Here is a 21,220-nt window from a genome sequence, read left to right as displayed (position 1 = left end):
TTTAATTGCAAGTTTAATTTGCAAAAAAAAAAAAAAAAAAGTTATCTGTATTTGTATGTATACTTCTATATAATGCTAGTTTTAGATCACACTTGCTTTGGCAATTTAAACACCTGTTTCCAATTTGGATTTGGATTTGAGTCTTAATTTGAATTTGAGAGAGAGCCAGAGAGAATTGGATCGACTTGCTCTTAGTTTCTTGCACACACAGAAACACACCAGAGAAAGCCTGAGCTCTCAGTTCACACACGGTTTAGTCCCTTTTTGAAGCACAAACCCAGCTCCTGTGTGTCTTTGCGTCCATTACCAGGAAAAACAAGCTCTCAGAGAGGAAGGACAGGTAAGCTAATATGTTGCAGTTTGAAGCCCCTCGTTGACCTCCACTTCAAAACACAGCAAAAGGTTATCCCAGTTGGAAGTGTGCCCACGCTGGCCTTGGCTCGCCACTATACTGTAAGAAGAAAGGTTTTTGTTTTAAGGTTTAGCTTTCCATACTAATCAAGCTAGCGCCATGTTAGCATGTTGTCTGATTTCCTCCAATTTGTAGCCCACAGTTTGCTGGTCCCGCCCCTAGTTAATTGCCCCTGAAGGTTCATGGTTATACTGGTGCAGGATCACGTTGATCAAATGCTCATAGTGGGCAAAACACTGTCATTTTGCTGTTGAGATGGAAGAACACATAACAGCAATTGAACCACACTGTATGTTTAGACAGAGCCACCCAACCCCCACCAGCGTTTCCGTATACCCTAATTTGCATAAACATGAGTAATTTATGAATAATAAATGCCCTTGCATTCAGCGGGAGCCGTTAATTTGCATATCACCACAGCTACAGTTTTATTTCCTTAGTGCGGTGTTATCATGAAGCCCTTCAAGCCTGCATAAACCAGAATCAAAGAAGTAATGATATAACAGGTATGTGCCGGGGACTTTTTTTTTTTTTTTAATCTTGATCTCTTTCTCTACTGACGGAACATATTTTTTAACTTTTGCGTTTGAGCTGTTTCTGTGATGGGCTTGTAGCGCTATACGTTCAACGTGAAGGAGCTTTAGCCTGTATCTGCAGTATCCATCGCTCGGTCTTGCCCTGTAAATTGCATAAACATGAAGTGCCGATGCATTATTGATGAGAGCAATGCAACGTTTACTGTATGTGCGCCCGCGTGTGCGCGCACTCGAGTGTATTGATAGCGCGTGTAATGCTTGCGTGCGTGCGTGAGTGCATGTGTATGTGTACGTGTGCGTGTGTTTGTGCGTGTGCGCGCGCATGCGTGCGTGTCTGTAGCCTATGTGTTCGCCTGTAGCCTGTGTGTCATGTCAATCTATCCGAAAGCCTTTTCTTCTGCTGTTTGGCGTAACTCGCAGTAACGTGGAGGAAGGCTGATTTTACCTACACGTTTTTAAAGCGCGTTGCATTTGATAGGTCCATTGTTAAAAAAAAAAAAAAAAAAAAAATGCACAATTGACATGTGGTTGGCATGTTGAAGTTTCTCTATTTTTCTTTCCTTTTTTGGGGTTAGGCTACATAGCTCATACTCAGTGTTAGTCTGTGCAGCTTTGTTTTTTTTTTTTTTTTGTTTTGTTTTGTTTGTTTTTTTAATCTCGTTTTGAATGCTGAATTTTAACCGTGTCCACATTGGAGAAATAGTTGGATTTGATTCATACTGAGTGTCTTATTATGAAGACACCACCCTCTCTGGTGTGATTCACTTGGTGATACTGATACTGCTGCTGATGTGACAGCAAGGAAAATGTGTGTGTATGCATGTGTGTGTGAGAGAGAGAGAAGGGAGAGACAGAGAGAAAGAGAGAGAGAGACATCATTTTTACAGAGGAAATGTTAGTAATGCATATGTGTCTATGTGACTAAAGGTTGTGCCTATGTATTCTGACAGGTAGTGTTTTATGGGAAATCAAACTTGAGCAATTTTGCGGCATTACCAAATCAGCTGAATGATCTTTGTGCCTCCCTGATCAAGTTAGTCTCTTCCAGCCGAAATCAAGTCTGTGTTCTTGTCTGTTCTCCTCAGCATGATGAAGTCGGTATACTTCAGCCGCATATGAAAACCTTCACAGACACGGTCAAATAATTGCAATCCGTGGACACAAAGTCAAGAGGACTGAAATTTGCCTGTGTGCTGATGGATTGATGCTGTGTGAGGCAGCATCACCTCGGCTGTACACAGCTTAGTGAACTATTTGTGATATGAGGAGGAAGAGGAGGAGGAGGAGGATAATCTCCACCTCCCCACCATCTCATCTAAGACGTGGCTTTCTTGTACAAGGAAATAATTTGGAGACAACCTTGAAAACTATGCAAATTATTTTGCTGACCAATGAGCTCGCTTAATCTCCTTTCCATTTACGGATATTCCTCCTTTTTTCTTTTTCTTTTTTTTTGTATGCCGCGTTGCAGCAGTCAATCCATTTTGACTTCACACACCAACAAATGCAATTAAATCCTGATTCAAATTCCCTGTATATGAATATTAATTATTCTGCCCTCTATCCCGTAAAAAAAAAAAAAAAATGCCCCACCCCCTATTGCACTGTGGTTGCCATGGTGACCAGGGGTGGCAGTGCTGATGTCAGAGACTCTTCCAAGGACACTTCTGCAGGCGCTGGGTCAGGTGATATGTGCTGCTGCTGGGCATCAACCAACACCCGAGAACAAAATGGCCGCCATCCCCTGTAATATTTCTTTCTTTTTTTTTTCCTTGCATGTGGGATAGCTTCCCCTTCCAGATTAAACGGCAGAGGAGGGGCACCTGCGCCTCAGTGATTCCAAAACACCCTTTGTTTTGACGATACGACTGATGAGACGTTGGTTGTGTGATTGGTGTGACTGAAACCCTTCACAGAGCTGAGCCTGTCTGAGCCCTGCAGAGATCAGGCTGCCTGTCTGAAAAAATTGGCAATGTGTCCGGCTATTTAAGCGTATTCATGACTGTGTATGCCTTTGTGTTTGAATGTGTCCGTACATTGGTTTCCTCAGGTTGGCATTAAACAGCCAAGGCCCCCCGCCCCCAACACACACACACACACTCACACTCCCCTCCCCTCCAGACACTCAGCGCTCCCCCACCAGCTCTCGCTCTAATTGAGCTTTGTGTCTACCTTCATCTCCATTCAAATCCAGCCTCATTTGCATACTGCCGCCGTGCACCGGACAGCTCCCCAGCTGTACAGTATAGAACTAAATGAGGAACACAGACCCACTTTACGTGATGTGAATACTAAGCAGCAAGGAGAGTCCTTTTCTGCTTTCCGTGAGAATACAGCTACCTGAAAGATGAGGGCTAGACAGAAAGGAAAATGGCAATATCAAATCAGTGCATTCGCCTCCCAAAGACTCGAGACAGGCAGAACAGGCATTAGCAGTTTGATGATGCAGAGATTTTTTTGTTTCTATTGTGTTATAGGGCAAGATACAGAAAAAGGTTATCATTTTCTATAATTTGACACAATCTGATACAAATGAAGTTGGTGATGCAGGGTTTGATCTTGACCTCCTATTTTTTGAAGGTTTAATTCTGATCATCATCGTCTTCTTCAGTCTTTGAATTTCCATTTCCGATTATTAATGTCACAAGGTGATTGGAAAAACATCTGGAACTGCGTCATGTTCCCCCGGAAAATGATAGATGTCCCTATTTTTTTTTTTTTTTTTTTTCAAGTAACTCTCTCAAACGGTAATCACATGGCTCTGGTGTTTGCCTCGCCTTGCCTGGTGCAATTTGGACCCCGCTGCCCCTTGGCCTCACTGTTGCGTCAGACTCATCCAGGCTTGGATTTCGGGTCGTCTCCCGTCACACCAAGAGGGTCTTGGCAAGAGGGACGTGCCCAACATTAGCGAATGTTAGGGATGTTTTCTTGAGTGCACACAGAAGCAGAATTGCTATATTTTTGACACACTCCAACCACACTTCACAGAGCGTGTTAAGCACATCCTTAATGGGAACCTTAAAACCCCAAGGCCAATTTTCATTTCTAACATATTGGCAGGATTTGTGACATTTCAACTCAATTCAGGATTCAATCAAAGTCATAGCTCTAGGGTGAGCAAAAATGGCATGCTCTTTATGCCAAATCCAACTGTCCTTGGTTTGCTATATGCATACAACTTCTCCACAGTAGAACCAGTGCGAATTGGATGAAATTTGATGACCCATTTTAAGTTTTACCTTGATGCAATGCAAAATACAAACAGTGTAGAGATGTTGCTGTCTTTTTTTGCAGTGAGTTTAGATGGAAATGCTTCATTTGGAAAACAAAGTAACTCTCGTTCAATGGTAAATAGTTGTCAGAGTTGAAATCACTCTCGGCATGTAGTTAGACGGAGAAGTGAAAACACACGCTGTGCTCTGTCATTCATGGCACCTTTCTCCTCAGAATTGGAAAGAAGGATAGACAGAGATCTGAAAGTGCAGCCATTATAGTGAAAACCCAATCCTTCAGAGTACACGGCCCCAACAAAGTCCTCCAAATGACCCTTCATATCAGTGCGCAGTGCCCCCAGCTTCCTGAATAGCCTGGCCATTTTGGTGACATGGGTTCATGTCCGCCGCTCGATGAGTAATGCATGGCACATGCGCACAATGCTGATGTGTATGTGTGTGTATGTTTGTACTGAGCATCCCAATATTTATAAATATGTTTATTATAAACCATGCAAGATCAAGCAAGTGCTATTGTAGAATGCTTTTGTAAAAGTGTTTACTGAAAAATCATATTAAGTCAATTTTTCATTTTATAAAGGCTAAAAGTGGCATGTGCAATTGAACTGAAGATACCTATAAGAAGTATAAATATTTATTTTTATTGTACACAAAAAATCTGATCTCATTAATATTATACTTCACTAAATATCAATGTTTGAGTTTTACCTGACGATGCTTAAAATAAACTGTGAGGGCTGCATGTTTACTGAGTAATAATCTTAGAACTTGAACAGTGATAGGAAAAAAAAAAGTGTTTTAGCCCTTTGAGCTGTGTGTATAGCTCAGTGAGGCCAAGGAACTATTTATATTGTGTGTGTGTGTGTGTGAGTGTGTGTGTGTGTGTGTGTGTGTGTCAAAGTGAGTATTTTCAGGGCGGGGTTTATGCATCTTAATCTAATTACAAAATAGATGTTTGGATACAGATTAAGCACTGTGAGCTTCCAGATGGGGGAGGGACGGCCTGTTTGATCAAGGCATGTTGCCCAGCAGCCAGAAGCTTTTTTTTTTTCTTTTCTTTTTCTTTTTTCTTTTTTTTTTTTCAAACAAAAAACCCTCTGAGATTTAATAATCAGCTTTCTGCATAAAATTCAAAGGAGGCTGCCAGGCTGTACCTGAAGAAGAGCAGAAATTAGGTAATTTCTAGATTTAGGCTACTGTGTGAGGTGAATTGCTGGCCTTCTCAAAGTGTTACATGTTTGCAAAGTAAGAAAGTATACATCATATATATATATATATATATATATATATATATATATATATATATATATATATATATATGTGTGTGTATGTGTGTATCTGTGTGTGTGTGTGTGTGTGTGTGTGTGTGTGTGTACACACATATACACACGTATATATATATATATATATATATATATATATATATATATACACATACATATATATAGGCTATATATATAACATCCTTAAATTAGAGTAATTACAAATTGATCATTGTTCAATTTTATCCTCATATATTTTCATTCTGTCATTTATTCCAGCAAATAAAGCTGTATGACAGGCGAAGGGAAAATGCCAAAATATTTTCCACTCTCACATTTCTTGTGTGGAAAACAACATCAGTTGCAATACGATAATCATGTACAAATAGATTTTGAAATGAATGTATGTTTTTCTGCATATTCTCTTGAAGTATAATCACAAACCCTTTATTGTAAGATACTCCTCAAATATTAACCACTAACAGCTGTAATATTCTGACATTCGTCTCGGCTCCCCTGATTGACAATGTGAAAGCTGGGTGTTGGTTGTTGAAGTGCTCCCGCTATAATCACTGGCACCCTCCCTTTTTTGTTTTCCTAATTGCTGCCATCCCCTTTTGTTAGAGAGCATTCTTATAAGTGCATCAATCCCTGCTGGAGAGCACTGAAGGCTTCCTGTGGACTTCCTGTGGACTTCAACAAAAAGCCCTGTCATGTGGATTAGCCATTAGTCACCAGTCTACATTCCCTCTGACAAATCTGACGTTTAAAGTACACGCATAATTTCAAAGCACTCTTTGTGCCTCACAAATTGCATGCATTTTATCTTGGAAATGTCATACAATGTAAGCTTGAACTTTTTCCAGGAAAAAAAAAATGTTGATATAAAATGTTGATTTGAACCTTTGCTAAGTTAAACATGCAGGAACAAATAACCCATTGCATCAAATAAATGGAAGGAGCTAAAATGATTTCACTATTAATGGTGATAACTGTAATTATTGTATGATGTGCTACTATTTTTTACACAACACAAAGTATTTGTGAATATAAATAATTTTAGTGTGAAATGCATCCAGTTAATGCATTTGAGTAGTTCTGAAATGCACTGAATTTTTAAATAAAGGGTTAAAGGTAATACATGATAATTATAATATTAATACTATAACTCCATTTCTGTGAAAAAAAAAATCCTACTGATAATTAAAGAACAAATTAGTTTTCAGTCTTTATTTTGCGGCAATTCTAGTTCTTGTCTAGTTTAGTCAATGCACAACCTGCTTTATAAAGAACATAAAGCTGCATTTTTGCAATAAGTTTGCAAATTATATTCTCTATGCTCTGATAGATTCACCTATAACGCCCTGATTAAATGTTGCCCTCTTGTGGTCTTTGCATAGGAACCGTTAAAGAGAAACACAACAGTTAATTGATATTTTAAAATCTGTTTGTACTCTTCAGTATTTTTTTTTTCTTTTAACTTAATTTCCAAATGTGCTGCTCATGCCAACGTATCAACATTTTGTCAATTTTCTTTCTATATTCTGTTTCAAGAAAAGACTTTAGATAAAACCTTATTTTTAGGGTAGCTTAAGAATTCACACACGCACACACACACACACACACACACACACACAGAGAGAGAGAGAGAGACAGAGAGAGAGAGAGAGAGCATTTTTTTCCCTCTGGTGTGTATTACCGTTTCTTTTCACTAGATGGGGCAAGAACATCATTTAATAGGCTTTGAAGTTGTTGAGTGAATTTGTTCTCACGACTCATTTGAAAATTACAATTTCATGATAAAGTTGTTCTCAAAAATCTGTGAGAAATACTTTGGGTTTCATCGTGAGGGGTAGTTTGGGCTCTTAGCCGAGTCGGATCAAAGTGGTCCATTCTGGCTCTGACTTGACCTGTGCAAGTCAGGTGTCCATTCATTGTTTTAAGAAGTGTTTTGAACATGCAGGTTTTTCTCTGCTGTGGTAGCCATTTGCATTTATTTATTTCAATCTTATTAAAACATATGCATATGAAAGTTGTAATGAAGTAATATTCACAAAGAGGCTAAATGCAAAGAAATTTCAAAACCAACAATAAACAAACACCCCTGATAATCTGGATGTCCAGTGTGTGTGTGTGTGTGTGTGTGTGTGTGTGTGTGTGTGTGTGTGGGGGGGGGGGGGGGGGGGGGGGGGGGGTCCTGCACTGTCTTCATGACTTGCTCTCATAGAGCCTCTATAACTGCAGTTTTAGAAGGCCTAGACTTTCACTTCATGTTTGCATGTAACTAATAATTGTATTGTAAAAAAAAAAAAAAAAAAAAACTCTTAGCAATTAATACATTCCCTTAGTAACAATTTGAAATTTTTGCTTAAGTTTTGGGATTGATTTTGGCTTTGCTTTGGTCTTTTTGGTTATATTCTTGTTCTCAAAATGCTCTTTTTTTCTCGTTCTTTTACTCCAAGTCTCCTCTCTCTGTCTCCCTGCTCCTTTCTTTCGCAACTTCACCCCCTGCTTCATACGTCCAATTTAGAGCAGCATATCATTAGCTCATGGTTGTGTTATGGCCTGCTGTTGTTCGTCCTGTCCCAGGCCCTCAGTAGGTCTGAATTGCCATGGGAAAGAGAAGGGGAAGCTTTAATAGTCGTACAAACAGCCAGAACTGTGAGGCTCTGTGGAGATGACAAGTAGCCCCTTGATTAACCCATAGGCTGGTTGAGCGGACCCACACTTTGCCTGTGTTCTTTATTCATTTTCCTTGTCCTTTTCTTTCTGAAAGAGACCCAATAGGGCCCAGCAGGTGAATGTAAAGAAACGCGAGAGGACTCCCCTCCGATCGGCCTTTCAGAGCCGCACAATGGGCCGGCCCACCTCTTGTACAGCCACATTAAGACCCTGATTAAAGCTCTTCCTGTTAGCGATTGATTGAGGGTGCAAAACTAAAACCAACAAAAACCTCCACTGCTGAGGCCTGATAATAACCGGGCCCCTCCTACAAAGCATGGGCTTCAAATGATTAGTGGGGTTTTGTTTTCTTAGTGTGAGCGTAGGTGTGTGTGTATGTGTGTGAGAGAGAGAGAGAAAAAGAGAGAGAGAGTAGAAAGAGAGAGAGGTGAGGGAGGGGGTTGTCTACCCATGCCAGGAGGTCTTCAGACGGATAGCTCTAATTAATCAAGGGGGTCCTTGAAAAAAAAATACCTTCTTTCTTTCTTTCTTTCTTTCTCTCTCTCTTTCTTTCTTTCTTTCTTTCCGTCTATTTTTTGATTCTTTCAAATGAGTGAAATAAATGCATTTCTATGAGCTTTGTTCATGAAAGCGCCGTGTGTATGCATGCATGTGTGTTTGCTATGTGTTTATGCTGTAATGTATTTTCCAAAGAACTGAATCAGCAGGAATCACGCTGCTGAGCTGTTGATGACCACTGCCTAAATTAATGAGCTTTTTAATAGAACCATATTATGTTGCATTATTAATTATACATTAAATATATTACATGCACTTGTGTGTCAACATACAGCCAGCCAGTGATTTTTATTTTCCTCCCTTTTTTTTTCCCTAGACATATCCGTTTTTTTATACACTTTGACATTTACTGACAACAAAGAGAAAAAAATGGAGGAGCTGCAAATGAGTCACTGAGAATTAACAAATGTTCTGAAATACAAGACTGAAGTGGAGCGAACTAGGAAGCCTGTGTGTAAAATTCCTTTGACTCTGAGTCTTATTTCATAGCTCTGATTCAGATGGCCACTGAATTGTACTATACTCTCTTTTCAGTCTTTTTATCTGCAGTGCCATTAGTGTGAGAATTTTTTTTTTTTTTTTTTTTTTTTTTTGGGGGATGGGGGGTGTTGCGATTAGTAACAGAATAAGGATCTTCTTCCACATATGCTTGAGATCTGTGGAAACTTTCCCATGGTTATCATAATCATGTTTTGAAGTGGGGATTTTTAAACACTCTTGTCATTGTTATGTAAACAGCCTTTTTTGCATGTTAATCCTTTTATGAGAGAACATTAGCGAGATGCATGACGACATGGGAAATGATTTGTGGGTAGAGAAGACAGTGGGAAGACTTTCACAATATGAGTGTGTGTGTGTGTGTGTGTGTGTGTGTATGTGCACGCACGCGTTTGTGTGTGTCTAGAGAGAAAGATTCTTCAAGAATCCATAAATATTGCATTTCTTTGTTTGACGGATGTTTGACACATTTTCATGTTTCCTCAACAAATTCCACTGTCGGATTTTTTCTTTTGTCAGTCATCTTCCAAACAGCAGATCCTGACAATTATCCCAGAGAAACTCCTGATCAAAACCACCTTATTCTGTCTGCTGCTCAGCTCCATCACACCCTCAATCTGCATCCCTACCTTCCTTTTCGCACTATCTTTATTTGATTCAAGCTCTGTATATTGCACCACTCATCAGTTCAAATGCAAAAATTACATTTACAAAGCGTTTGTGTCATCTATATTTGATGCATTTTTTTTTTTTTTTTGTAATGCCTGTTTGTGTTGATGCATGAGAGAGTTATTACAGTGTTGCTGCAGTGTGATTGTTTCTCATGTGGCCTCTTTCTGTACTGTAACGAAGCAGCTAATTCACAGTGTCAACAGAGGAGGGCATCGTGCATTTGGCTTAATGTGTCCCACCTATAGCGACAGGCTTGTCAGAAAAATAATGGAAATAATGCATATGAAAGGTCTTCTCAAAATGGTTTTGGAATACTTACATGATTGTTGTGGTGTGTTTTCATAGTTGCGTAGCAAGTATTATTGTTTAAGTGTGGTATTTTATTTTAAGAATTACATTTTGCCTGTGATTAAACAAGACAAATTATAGGGGCCACATAAATGTTAAGTGGCATTGAAAAAAATGGATTTGTTTCCTAATTTATTTATTTATTAATATTTTAAATGATTCTCATTTCCAAAACAATTTGGTGAAACTATATTATGTTCTGAGCAGTGGAAATAAGGGGAAAAATCATTTGCATTCTTGGAAACAAAAAGAGAGAGAGAGAAAGAGAGAGAGAGAGAGAGAGAGAGAGAGAGAGAGAGAGAGAGAGAAGTCTTTTTATTCAGACAATATTGAAATGTTTGAATAGCAGAGAAGTGAAAGAGAGACACAGACAGGTAGAGCCTCAGTAGGCCCTCAGGCTACAGTGAGGTCCTTGGCAGAATGGCTCTGGGGCTCAAGAATGATTCTTACATCCCACACATTTATCAGAACAGGGTTAGCACACGGCGCTACACCTACACTTACTCTGCGCCCTCACACACAACACACACACACACACGTACGTTTAGGCCCAGACATCCGCCTACACCCACAGTAAGCCTTATAGCCTCTTTGACTCTGTAACTTCTCCTCTGTGCTCCTTTTCCTCCCACTCTGCTGTTATTAGCCTCAGACAATCAGACCACCTGACTCCACCTCCCTGCATGTGTATGAGTCAGACCTGCGGGCTCAGTTACTTTCAAGAGCATAATTGTTCCATGTGTGTAACGTGCCTCAAACTGTCACTTTAAAATCAGGGAAATGGTGCAGGGAGGAAAACATTAGTAAAATATGATTTAAATGTGAGTAAAATCTGCAAGGCAGTGGAATCATTCAAGGTTTTGTAGAGATCACATAATAACATGGCTACCTCACATCTTCAGCAGTGGCATAGAGCACACACACACAGTACAGTATGCCTGTGAGTGTAGTTATAGTTTTTATTTATTTATCTATTTGAGGTCTTGCAGGTTAAAGTCTTTGTGGTCCCTGTGAATAGTCTAAACCCCACAATTTTTCTCTTTTTTTATTTTTTTTTTCCAAATTGGTCTCAGACTCTTTCTTAAGTCCTTACTTGAGGCGATGGTGGCCTCGGGCAACTGAAAAGAGAAAAAAAAACAACTTCTGACAGGAGGCCTATCTCTCTTTCATTTGCTCATTGTACATTTCTTGCTCCGTAGCACCTTTTCGCCTATAGAAATGGACATTACCAGGCAGGCGGCAAGTGGGATAAGAGCAGAGGTCTGTGGATAAATCCTGCCTGGTTTGTAGTCAGACTCTAACAATGTCTGCCATACAGCTGTCAAAGTGGAAAGCCATGAAATTCTGTCTCTGTATACTACTTGTGTTCTGCGTTCAACCCACTGATGCCAGAGTGTTTGTCTGTCTGTCTACATGTCTTACTATCGGGTGGATTTACAGGAGGTCAGAAATGAATGACCACAGGAATTATAAAGTACACCTGACTAGTAACTTATGGATAATAATTTTGGGCCAGGCTCCTCTTGATTGTCCAAAGAAATATGATTAGAAATATTTGATTTAGTTTATATTTCATACAATAAAAAAAAAATTGGCTTAGGCTACAGTTTTTTTTTTTTGTTTTGTTTTGTTTTGGTTTTTTGTTTTCAGAAAAAAATCGGTTGCTTGACCTGTTTCTCTGATGACATGATACAAAACATGGGTTTATCTGATAACATAAATTAGTAGATTTTACTTCACTGATATACTTGTAGTTATATTGCAACAGCAATGGAATGTGTTTTTTGGGTACCCATGCAGAAACAGAAAATTAGAGACTTATTTAGAGACAGGCAGCTTTGACAAAACCCCTGTCCTCCACCCAGTCCTTGTTCCAAAACCCATCCCAGTCCTCACCCCCACCAACCCACCCTTAACAAAACGTGGTCTTCAGCAGCACAAACAGCAGCACGTTGTCACACACTCGACCCTTGGTGACAGCAATGGGTCACAGAGGCAGACAACGGGCTGTATGGACCATCAAACACACATGTCATTGTGAAGGACTGCCAGATTGTCAGTAACTCCTCTCGTCCAGTCCTAAAATATCCACGACTTATAGCCCAACCCCACCCCACGTGCCTACACACACACACACACACACACACACACACACACACTGGCTCAATATCCTGATCTGTTTGACCCCGGCGGATGTGGATCAGTGCAGAGGCACTGACAACTCAAGCGCTGGCATGCCAACACGTCTGGTGTCGATGAAGTGATGCTCTGAATTAAAAGTGCAGTTGACGCTAAAGAGTTGCTAACCTGATTTGACTGGCTAACATGATTTGAGTGGGCTCAGACAGAGATAGAGGCATCAGAGTGTAGAGAGAAATGGATCTCTGCCAGCTAGATCTGCTTATTCAGTTGATAATGGACACAATTGCAGCCAAACGAACCTAAAGGTTCAGCATGGGGATTATCTGAAATGTTTAACAGTTGCCCTTGTATTCATGCCATTCCAGAGTCTATCGCTCCGATTATCAAATGCTATTATAATGCTACTATTTTTACTGGTATACAATGAAAGCAAGAGCGTGAACATTTAGGTAAAGTTGAGTTAAAAGGTTTGTTTTAAAAGCAATTATGTTTAAATGTCCTTTGTTGGGTGGTTTGTTTTCTTGGTTCCATTCAATATCTATATTCATTTCCACTTGCATGTTTGTTTAGCTCTAGCTGTATTTGCTCTTGAAATAGTACCCCCAGCTGATACTGTAGCTAATTGTGTTGAGAGAAAATCTTTTGATGAGGAATCAGGGTGTTTTCAGAGGTGAAAGAGTGTCAGGAATGCTGAGATGCAAAGTGCAGAAGCATTGATTGGGCCTGGGTGGGTGGATCTGGAGATCTGGGGAGAAAAAAATACTCGACTATTAGGATGGCCATTTATATCTATGAATATGAAGTGCCAGTTTTGTATTTCTCCTCTCAACATTTTCTCTGCAGCATCACTGTTTGTTTAGGAAAAAAACAGGGTCTTTTGCTTTGTATGTAAAGAAGGAGAGGTGCTGTTGCTCCCCCCAATCCTCAAAGAGCATTAATCAGTGGCTCCCAAAGACACTGTCTCTCTGAGGAGCAGTCACTCACCTCAGAGTGACGAGACGTACATGAAAGCTAGCAAGGGGGGAGTGTTTCAAGAAAACGTATAGAAAGCCGTCCTGCCGTGTGAAGGGGGAGGGGGGAGGAATTCCCCTCTCATTAAAGATCAACTGCTCAGCTCTCGTCTAACGAGCCCTCCGTCTTGAAAGCAAACAAACAAATAAGCACTCACTTGGAGGGAACCATAAAAAACAGGAAAGGTATCCGACAAAAGACAATAGCGGTACGGAGCTCTTCAATAAACTCATAACTGTCGTTCTTGCGAAGGTTGTTGATGAGCGCTGTATCCGCGGGGTCATAGGTCATCGATGGTCTCAAGAGGGACGGCAAAGCTGCGCTCATGCCAGCCTGCTGCTCTTCTCAGAAATGCCTCTGTAGTGTCTTTGTGGCCTCCAAGCGTGAGGCCTCGCTCCTGAAGACCCACCCCTGCTGCGTCTCTAATCCTGTCTAAAAGAACCAGGAAGATGGCCTTCTCAGCTCCTTCTCTGACCTCTGGGTCCTCCAACACCTTCCAGATGTGAGGGGATTAGCAAAGTAGGCCTTGAGCATCCCCAGTGTCGCAGTGCGGAGCTGACCTACAGACCCCGCTCCCTGTGAGGCCAGGTGGAGCTCCGCTGATGGGTGGATACTCAGGACTGAATTAGCTTCTCTTTCCCGTCTAAATGAGGTGTCCTGACGGGCACCAGGTAAGACAGGTCACGTGGGGTCGACGAACCCCTGCAGTCTGACACAAAAAGAACCAGAGGATCACCTGCCACTTTCCAGATCAAATGAGGGCTTAAATAGGGGGCTCCTCTCTTGTCAAATCTCTCTCCATGAATACTCAGGAAGGCCAAAGACTACAGTATGACTCCCCTCTCGGCCTCCCATAGACCCAAGACCCTGTTGAGTGCTAACACCCCCGTACTTCAACCCAGGTCCCCTCGCAGTAGCCATCAAGCTCTTAATTCCTACTCTCAGCCCGTCACTAAGTACTGTGATGCATAATGGACCTATAATCAACCCCTGGCCAATGGGGCCTTTTCTCTCAGTGTGTCTGCACTCATGTTGAGCTCACATGTCGAGTTGCAATGAGATGCTAATTAGACTTCATAACTACAGGGCTAATCTGTGTGTTCACATTCAGGTGCTTTTAATCCACTCCATTGCAGACCACCAGGCTAATTCTCAGGTAGTATTACCATAGTGGTCAAGGGAAAAGGGTAAAATTATTTTACGAAATATTATGATTTAGAAATTTTTGAAGTGAGGTGTTGAGATATAACCCAAGGCTGTAATTCCTGAGAGTCCAGTATGTTCCATGACTTCAAGGTTAATGGTCAGAGGCTGCTCTCTCTACCAAATAACCTCATCAAACTGCACCGCGTGACAGGGTAAGTGAGGGGTGTGGCAATCTAGGTGCCCAACACAATGCCCCTTGTCAGTCAACCCCGTTCCTAGGGGTGAGGAGGGGTGAGGGAGGGTGAGATGGAGGCAGCCACTGGCCCTTGGGTCTCTGCGATTGGCCTTAATCCGCCAGCTAATAAGTTCAGAGAGGGGCCATATGCTCCGGTGCAATGTGTGGGGAGGGGAGTGTTGCCCCATGCTACTTACACCAGGCCGGCGCTTTCTCAGGTACCGCCCTCCCACGGTCTGGGCCTTTGTACTTGGGGATCAGCCCTCTCCACGCTGTGAATGGTCCGAATTGATTAAACCCCACCGTATAATTGTCAGCAAATCCCAGCGAATCATTTCCCATCCATTTGAAAAGTACAATGTGCGTTTCTCTTTTTCTCCTTGCCTCCTTTCTTCCTCACCATCCCCAACCTTCAATGTCCTTCCCCTGTTTTTTTTCCTTTTTTTTTTTTTTTTTTTTTTTTTTTTTTTATTCCAAGGTCTCAGGTTTGTCCCTGCATGCCACTCTTGGTCCCCTCCATGAGAGAGAAAGCAGAGGCAGGAGAAAGAGGATAAGGAGGCTGGGGTGAGAAGGAATAGGGCATGCTTGGCTGGAGAGTTGGCCATAGATAAAAGTGGGCAACAGGAAGATGTGTTTTAATCTCTGGCCCAGGCCAGAGAGTGGGCAGCTGATCTGAGCTGGTACCTGCCTGGGCACAGCCAGGGCCAAGTCTGGCCACAGCAGCAGGCCAACACCAGTCAGCCCAGGTTTGCAGGAGGCAGAAGAAGTAGGAAAACAGGAATTCATGTATTAAACTGTATTTATAATTTATTTAATTAATTTATACAGCATTTTGCTGTAACATACTTTGTCTCCTTGGTGATAAATTATTGTATATGTAAACTGGTGAATCTGTGCGCATTTATTAAAATTTTGATAAGAAACAGCAGGTCAATATAATTTTAAATATTGCATCTTTGTTAACACGTCTTGTTTCTATATCTTATAAAACATGTATAACTGTCCTCATGAACACAGACCAGAGGCCAATCACTCCATCTGACACTTGTCCCTCCACTAATCAATCCCCTATTATGACTACACATGTTTGACACCCTTTCATTGATCTGAGAGGTCCCTAGACAGAGGTTCAAGACTCCCTGACCCCAGTCATTTAACCTTTGACCTCAGCTACTGGCTGAAAGCATGTCCCAAGCTGGGGAATCGGTTTATTTCAATTGGCCTGTGCCGTCAAAGAGATTTATCAATTTTAGGCTGCGGATCCACATCTCTGCTCGAGATCTGTAGATTCTGTAGTTTGTTTTGAAAAATGGAAGTAGGCTACATGATAAATGTAAATTATAAAAAAAACAAACAACTTTATTATCATTTCAGTTATTTCTAGTAGTAGTAGACGTGAATGATCATTTGCAATAACGGTATTTCTTGATTTATTCCTCTCTCTCTCTCTCTCTCTCTCTCTCTCTCTTTCTCTTTCTCTTTATGTGTATATATACTATGTGTGTGTGTGTGTGTGTGTGTGTGTGTGTGTGTTTGTGTGTGTGTTGTGTATGTTTTAAGCCAAGTTCTTGTGAGCTCATAGCTAAAGGTATATTCCATGAAGTTGTAGCTTTTTGAGTACTACTGACTGGGAAAAAAAAAAAAAAAAAAAAGGTCTGTGTCTGATTTGGACAGTGGACATCCTTTGGCATGAAATGCCTCAAACCTTTTATCTTGATTGATGGACATATGAGTTTACATGTTTCAAGTTCAGTTAAACATGGTGTTCATGCAGTCTTGCTCACCGATGGCGCAAAATGTCACGATCATAATGGATTTCACCATATTTTGTATTGTTCTCTAGCTAGATCACTAGGAGATCTTTTTCGTGTCCAGGGTCATATACGTACAAGCGAGCCCTGTCACGAATCTCATAACCTGACATTGATCTTCAACTTTGATGCTTGGCTTTCATTACCGGCTGAAGGGCGTTGTTTGTGAGAGTGATCTTCATGTAAAGTGCTTATAAACGATCACAGGCCATGGAGGCAGATTTATGATCGTGGGGGTTACAAGGAGACATGGGACAAACGCAGCATCTCATCTACACTGTCATATAAATGGGGCAGGGCATGTAGATTTCAGTTTTGTATGTGGTCATGGTGATGGTGATGATGACGATGATGAGGAGGATGAGTAGGGAAAGGAAGATGAAGAGGTGTGAGAATGGGTGAGGGTGCAGGAGGACAGTAAGTAAGCCATTATGCAAAAGGGTGTAGTGATGTTTTTGCCTGCATGGATGGATAACAGAACTTGAATCATGGACTCAACCAAGTGCTTGTTAATTCATACAAAAACCACCATACAAATGCTCATATCGGCACAAAACACATATTAACATGCTAATCCTGGATGTAGCTTGTGGTCAGGCAATACTGTACCTCTGGCCCCCTATTTCCATGCAGAATAGTTAACCTTGAGATCAACGCTGGAAAATGCAGTCCTCAAAGACCATCCCTCTAAAGACCCCATCTAGAGAGTTAATTATCATTTCCAACTTGCAGTTCTGCATTGTTAATGACTCTCTATGCATATTTTTCCCTCCTCTTTCCGCTACAATCCTTTCTATCATGATAATGTTTTACGCAAGTAGCTGTTGGACTGGCGATTGCGACGAATAGTCATTATGAGGTCTTATTCATCATCTGCATTAAGACTCAAGGTGTTTGCCCACAGCACTGCGGTACATCAAGGTCTGTCTTTTGAAAACTGTGTATTTATTACTAACACACTGACAGTGGACATAGTCAACTGGTGTTATTGCACAGGCGTCAGAAATGTATGGAAGAGCCACGTATTCAAGATCCTATAACCTCTTAAGCATTTTCTGTTGGAATTGCTAATGATTGTCAGTATGTAAATTTGCATTATTCTCACTCAAGTCTGCCTAAAGTTATATATGACCAAGGTAAATTTAGCAGCTCATCAGTGATGTCTAAGGTCACAGCTCTTTCACTTGTCCAGGCTTAAGTCCTTAATGATGTCCACTAACTAGCACTGCAGTCCATCAGAGTGAGTCTCCTGGGAACGAGGTCTTGCTGGATGGTTCACGACCTTTGACCTGCAGCAGCCACAGTGACCTGCACATGTGCTCTTGTACAGATGAGGTCACCAGTGGGACCTTGTCAAGGGCCGTGAGCAAACAGATTAAGCCCATTGTTTGTCAATAGGATGGCCAGCTGCCACTCTGCCCATCACTATAATTATCTCTCCCATGCACCTCGAAAACTAACTGAAGGCCTATAGTTCATTGAGAATTAAAGTACTGGTTCTAGTGGTAATGATGCTCACTTAAAGGTAATTACTGGACTAGTTGCATGGCTAATGGAAATTCTAATGAATAAACATTTTTTATGCCATTACAATGACATTTTTAATACATATTTAATATAATATACTGATCTTATCAAGGAGAGCACAGACACAATCAGACACGTTTGCCCATTTTTAAGGGCAAATCTGAATATTAGTGTCCTACAAATGTCCAATATTTTACGTTATCATATGATTCAATATAGACCATGAAAAAAGTCTGAGATAACCTGGCTACTGTAAGAAATTAACCAAAGCATGACTTTGACCAATCACATATTTTATCTCAGTAAGAACAGTCAAGGTCAAGGAGTTTAAGGGGTTAAGTGTTGCTTCGTGTCCATCAGTTTCTTCATGCGCTGGTTAAACACCCTATAAGTTTTGGGTGTTGCCCCCACCACACTTCAGTTCCCCCTCATTTACCCAGCCCACACCCTCCAACAAATTGCCCCCCTGCCACCCAGACTAAGTCCTCAATAAACAGCCTGCCTCACTTGTGTCCACCCACTGAGCCTGGCGTGGCTGACCATATCCTCATTTGACCTGCATCTCCCATATGCACAGGGCAATGGACTGATTCAGAGGGGCCACGGCCAGGTCAGAGGTTAAATGACCTGGGCTGTTTACAAGGAGATGGGGATTTCAAACAGCAGACGCTTGTCCAGCCTTTGTCCTCGGCCTTTGTTAACAACTCCATTAAAGACTATTGAGTCTTGCCACAGTTATCTGTAAAACCACTGAATTAATTGGCTCAAATGATATAAACTCTATCAAGCTACAGTTTTAGTTAGAGGAAAAAATGCCATTAATGTCAAATATAAGAGATTCAGTATCCGATATATCTTGTATATATGTTTTCTTAAATTTAGTGTTTTGTGGGGACCGGTAATACAATTCTCTGTCACAGTATATTGGATAAATGATCACCAGTCCATACCTATAGCTTGCACACCTCAGCTTCTATACATCTCCTCACATGGGTTATGAATCTGATTAACACAGGGTTTGCTTTTGTTTGGACAACCTGTGTTTACATAAAGAGGCCCAGTGGGACCAGCCCTGGGGGTCAAGGGGTCGAACCTTTGGGTGTCAGAGAGCCTTGTGACATTTCTTTCCCACGTTTCCCGGACTCCATTGTCCATGGTGAGGAGCCTCCTTTAACGTTTGGCCCTGGGAGGTAGTGTGGCGTGAGAGGGAGGCCTAGGGGCATTGGCCCCTCAGCGGGTCCCTGGGAAACGGGCGTAACCAGGCGGGGCCGAGCCGAGCGGGGACAGCATGGGGTCATTTTCCGGCTTGCTGCCCCTCTAAAGGGCTCTGGAGCACAGTATTGGCCCCCGGAGAAGTGCTGGTGTGGAAAACAGCACAAAAGGCTTTGTCTGCGTGTCTTTATGTGTGTGTGTATGTGTGCGCGCGAGAGCATGTGTGTGCGAATGAGTGCACATACAGGCTTCATCAGGTTGTGAGTTTGTGTGGATGAGTATCAAGATGATTATTATACATAGAGGCTATGGATTTCTGTCTCTGTGAATTTAATAATAACTAATGTGAGGATGTGTTAGGCAGTTACATGATGATGTATGATGTATCTGAGCAGGCCAGGTGTAGAAACCAGTGCAGGATTGTGGAAAAACTGCCAAGGTCTTGAAGATATGCGATGATAAATCTACAATAATGGCGACTCTGAGAAGCAAGGATAAGGATTAGACTTTACTGAACCAATTGATAATGTTACATTTATGCTGTTATCAGATTAAGCTTCATATATTTTAAATTAATATCAACATTTTGTAAACTAAATGAAATAAATAAAAAAAAAAAACAGCATGTGTGGAATTGAATTTTAATGATTACTATCTCTCCATGTCCACTGAGTTGAGAGTTCATAGGATACAATATTTGCATTGCAAGTCAGAATATTAACAATACAGAAGGTAAACACTTGAAGGAAACATGAGCTGAACTGAGAACTTAATCAAAATAGTTAATGAGAGTCCCAGATCGCTACTGTTTGCATCACTCAGATAAGAAAACTAGAACATGATACTGTAAATTGCACAGATGGTAATTTGTTTTCCTTGTTTGCATTCCATCAAATCATCAAGCATTAAACCAGAGACAAAGCATTTTACAAAGCTCTGCTCTACAAACATTCTGACTGTAATTCATTTATGGCTCTACAATATTTATTTACATTATGTAAATATACTATATGTTTATTTATACCAGAGCATGATCTTGCAATATTATTAACACAGATTCCTTCTTCCTTACTCCTTGCCACACTAAGTAGCTGTGCATTTACATTTTGCCTCTTGTAGTCCTAGGACGTTATTTGAAGCCAACACAGTGAGCTATTGAATAATAAATAGACATCAGCAAAATGAATAAATAAAACATATCATCCTGCCATTATCACCTTTTTCTCTGTCTACATGCCAGAAAAAAAAAATATAACCCGCTTTTCCTACTTCTAATAAGGTCATCCTTTTTTAATGGTAGCCTGCTCATATCTTTGGGTCTCTGACAGGTTTTCAGGAGTCTGAGGTTTCCAGTGGAATCGACGTGTACAGTAATGTGTGACTGGAGCTTTGTTGATCTGAGAGGAGAGCACACTCGCTAGCTTTGAGAGATAGTGGTGGAGAATACCCCCCACCACCACCACCACCACCAGCAACAGCAGCCCCAGCTCCTGTGGCGAGCACAGCATAGAATCAGCAGAGATCTTGGGGGAGAAACGGTCTCCTGTGTGTGCAAAGAAAGGATCTGTGCCATTTCTCTCTCCTTGGTGCAGCATGCATCTGTTTTGACGATTGGCAGCCATTTTGTTTTTATGCATTAAAGATTCACTGTATTCCCTCACATCTGTAAATTCTTTGAGGTTATCCCAAAGGAATATTATCAATGTAAATAAATAAGCCACACATTTTACTTTGTTCTCTTTCTTCTAAAATGTTATTCAATACAGCTATTTTTTTTTTCTATCATCATTTTTACTCATTAAGTACATCTAATTGTAGTTGAACTAACTTTGGCTGTAAAGGAAAGTGATCTTTAAGTTGTTACTATCAGCACAAGGGTGAGAAAAAAAAATATATATATACATATATATATATAACAACAGCAGGATGAGAGAT

At 41.0% G+C, this 21,220-nt stretch overlaps 1 long non-coding RNA gene across 1 annotated transcript; it reads left to right on the top strand.

Moving 5' to 3' along the window:
• The first annotated feature begins 155 nt into the window (after positions 1–155).
• On the top strand, positions 156–21,000 carry LOC115365657 (uncharacterized). The gene is made up of 3 exons (XR_003928777.1): positions 156–340; positions 853–918; positions 20,614–21,000. It is a non-coding gene; the product is annotated as an uncharacterized LOC115365657 (long non-coding RNA).
• Positions 21,001–21,220: the final 220 nt, after the last annotated feature.

Source organism: Myripristis murdjan, chromosome 9 (assembly GCF_902150065.1).
Source record: "Myripristis murdjan chromosome 9, fMyrMur1.1, whole genome shotgun sequence".
Classification (NCBI taxonomy): domain Eukaryota; kingdom Metazoa; phylum Chordata; class Actinopteri; order Holocentriformes; family Holocentridae; genus Myripristis; species Myripristis murdjan.
The sequence above is the reverse complement of the archived record's forward strand: the minus strand, read 5'-3'. Positions and strand labels throughout refer to the sequence as shown.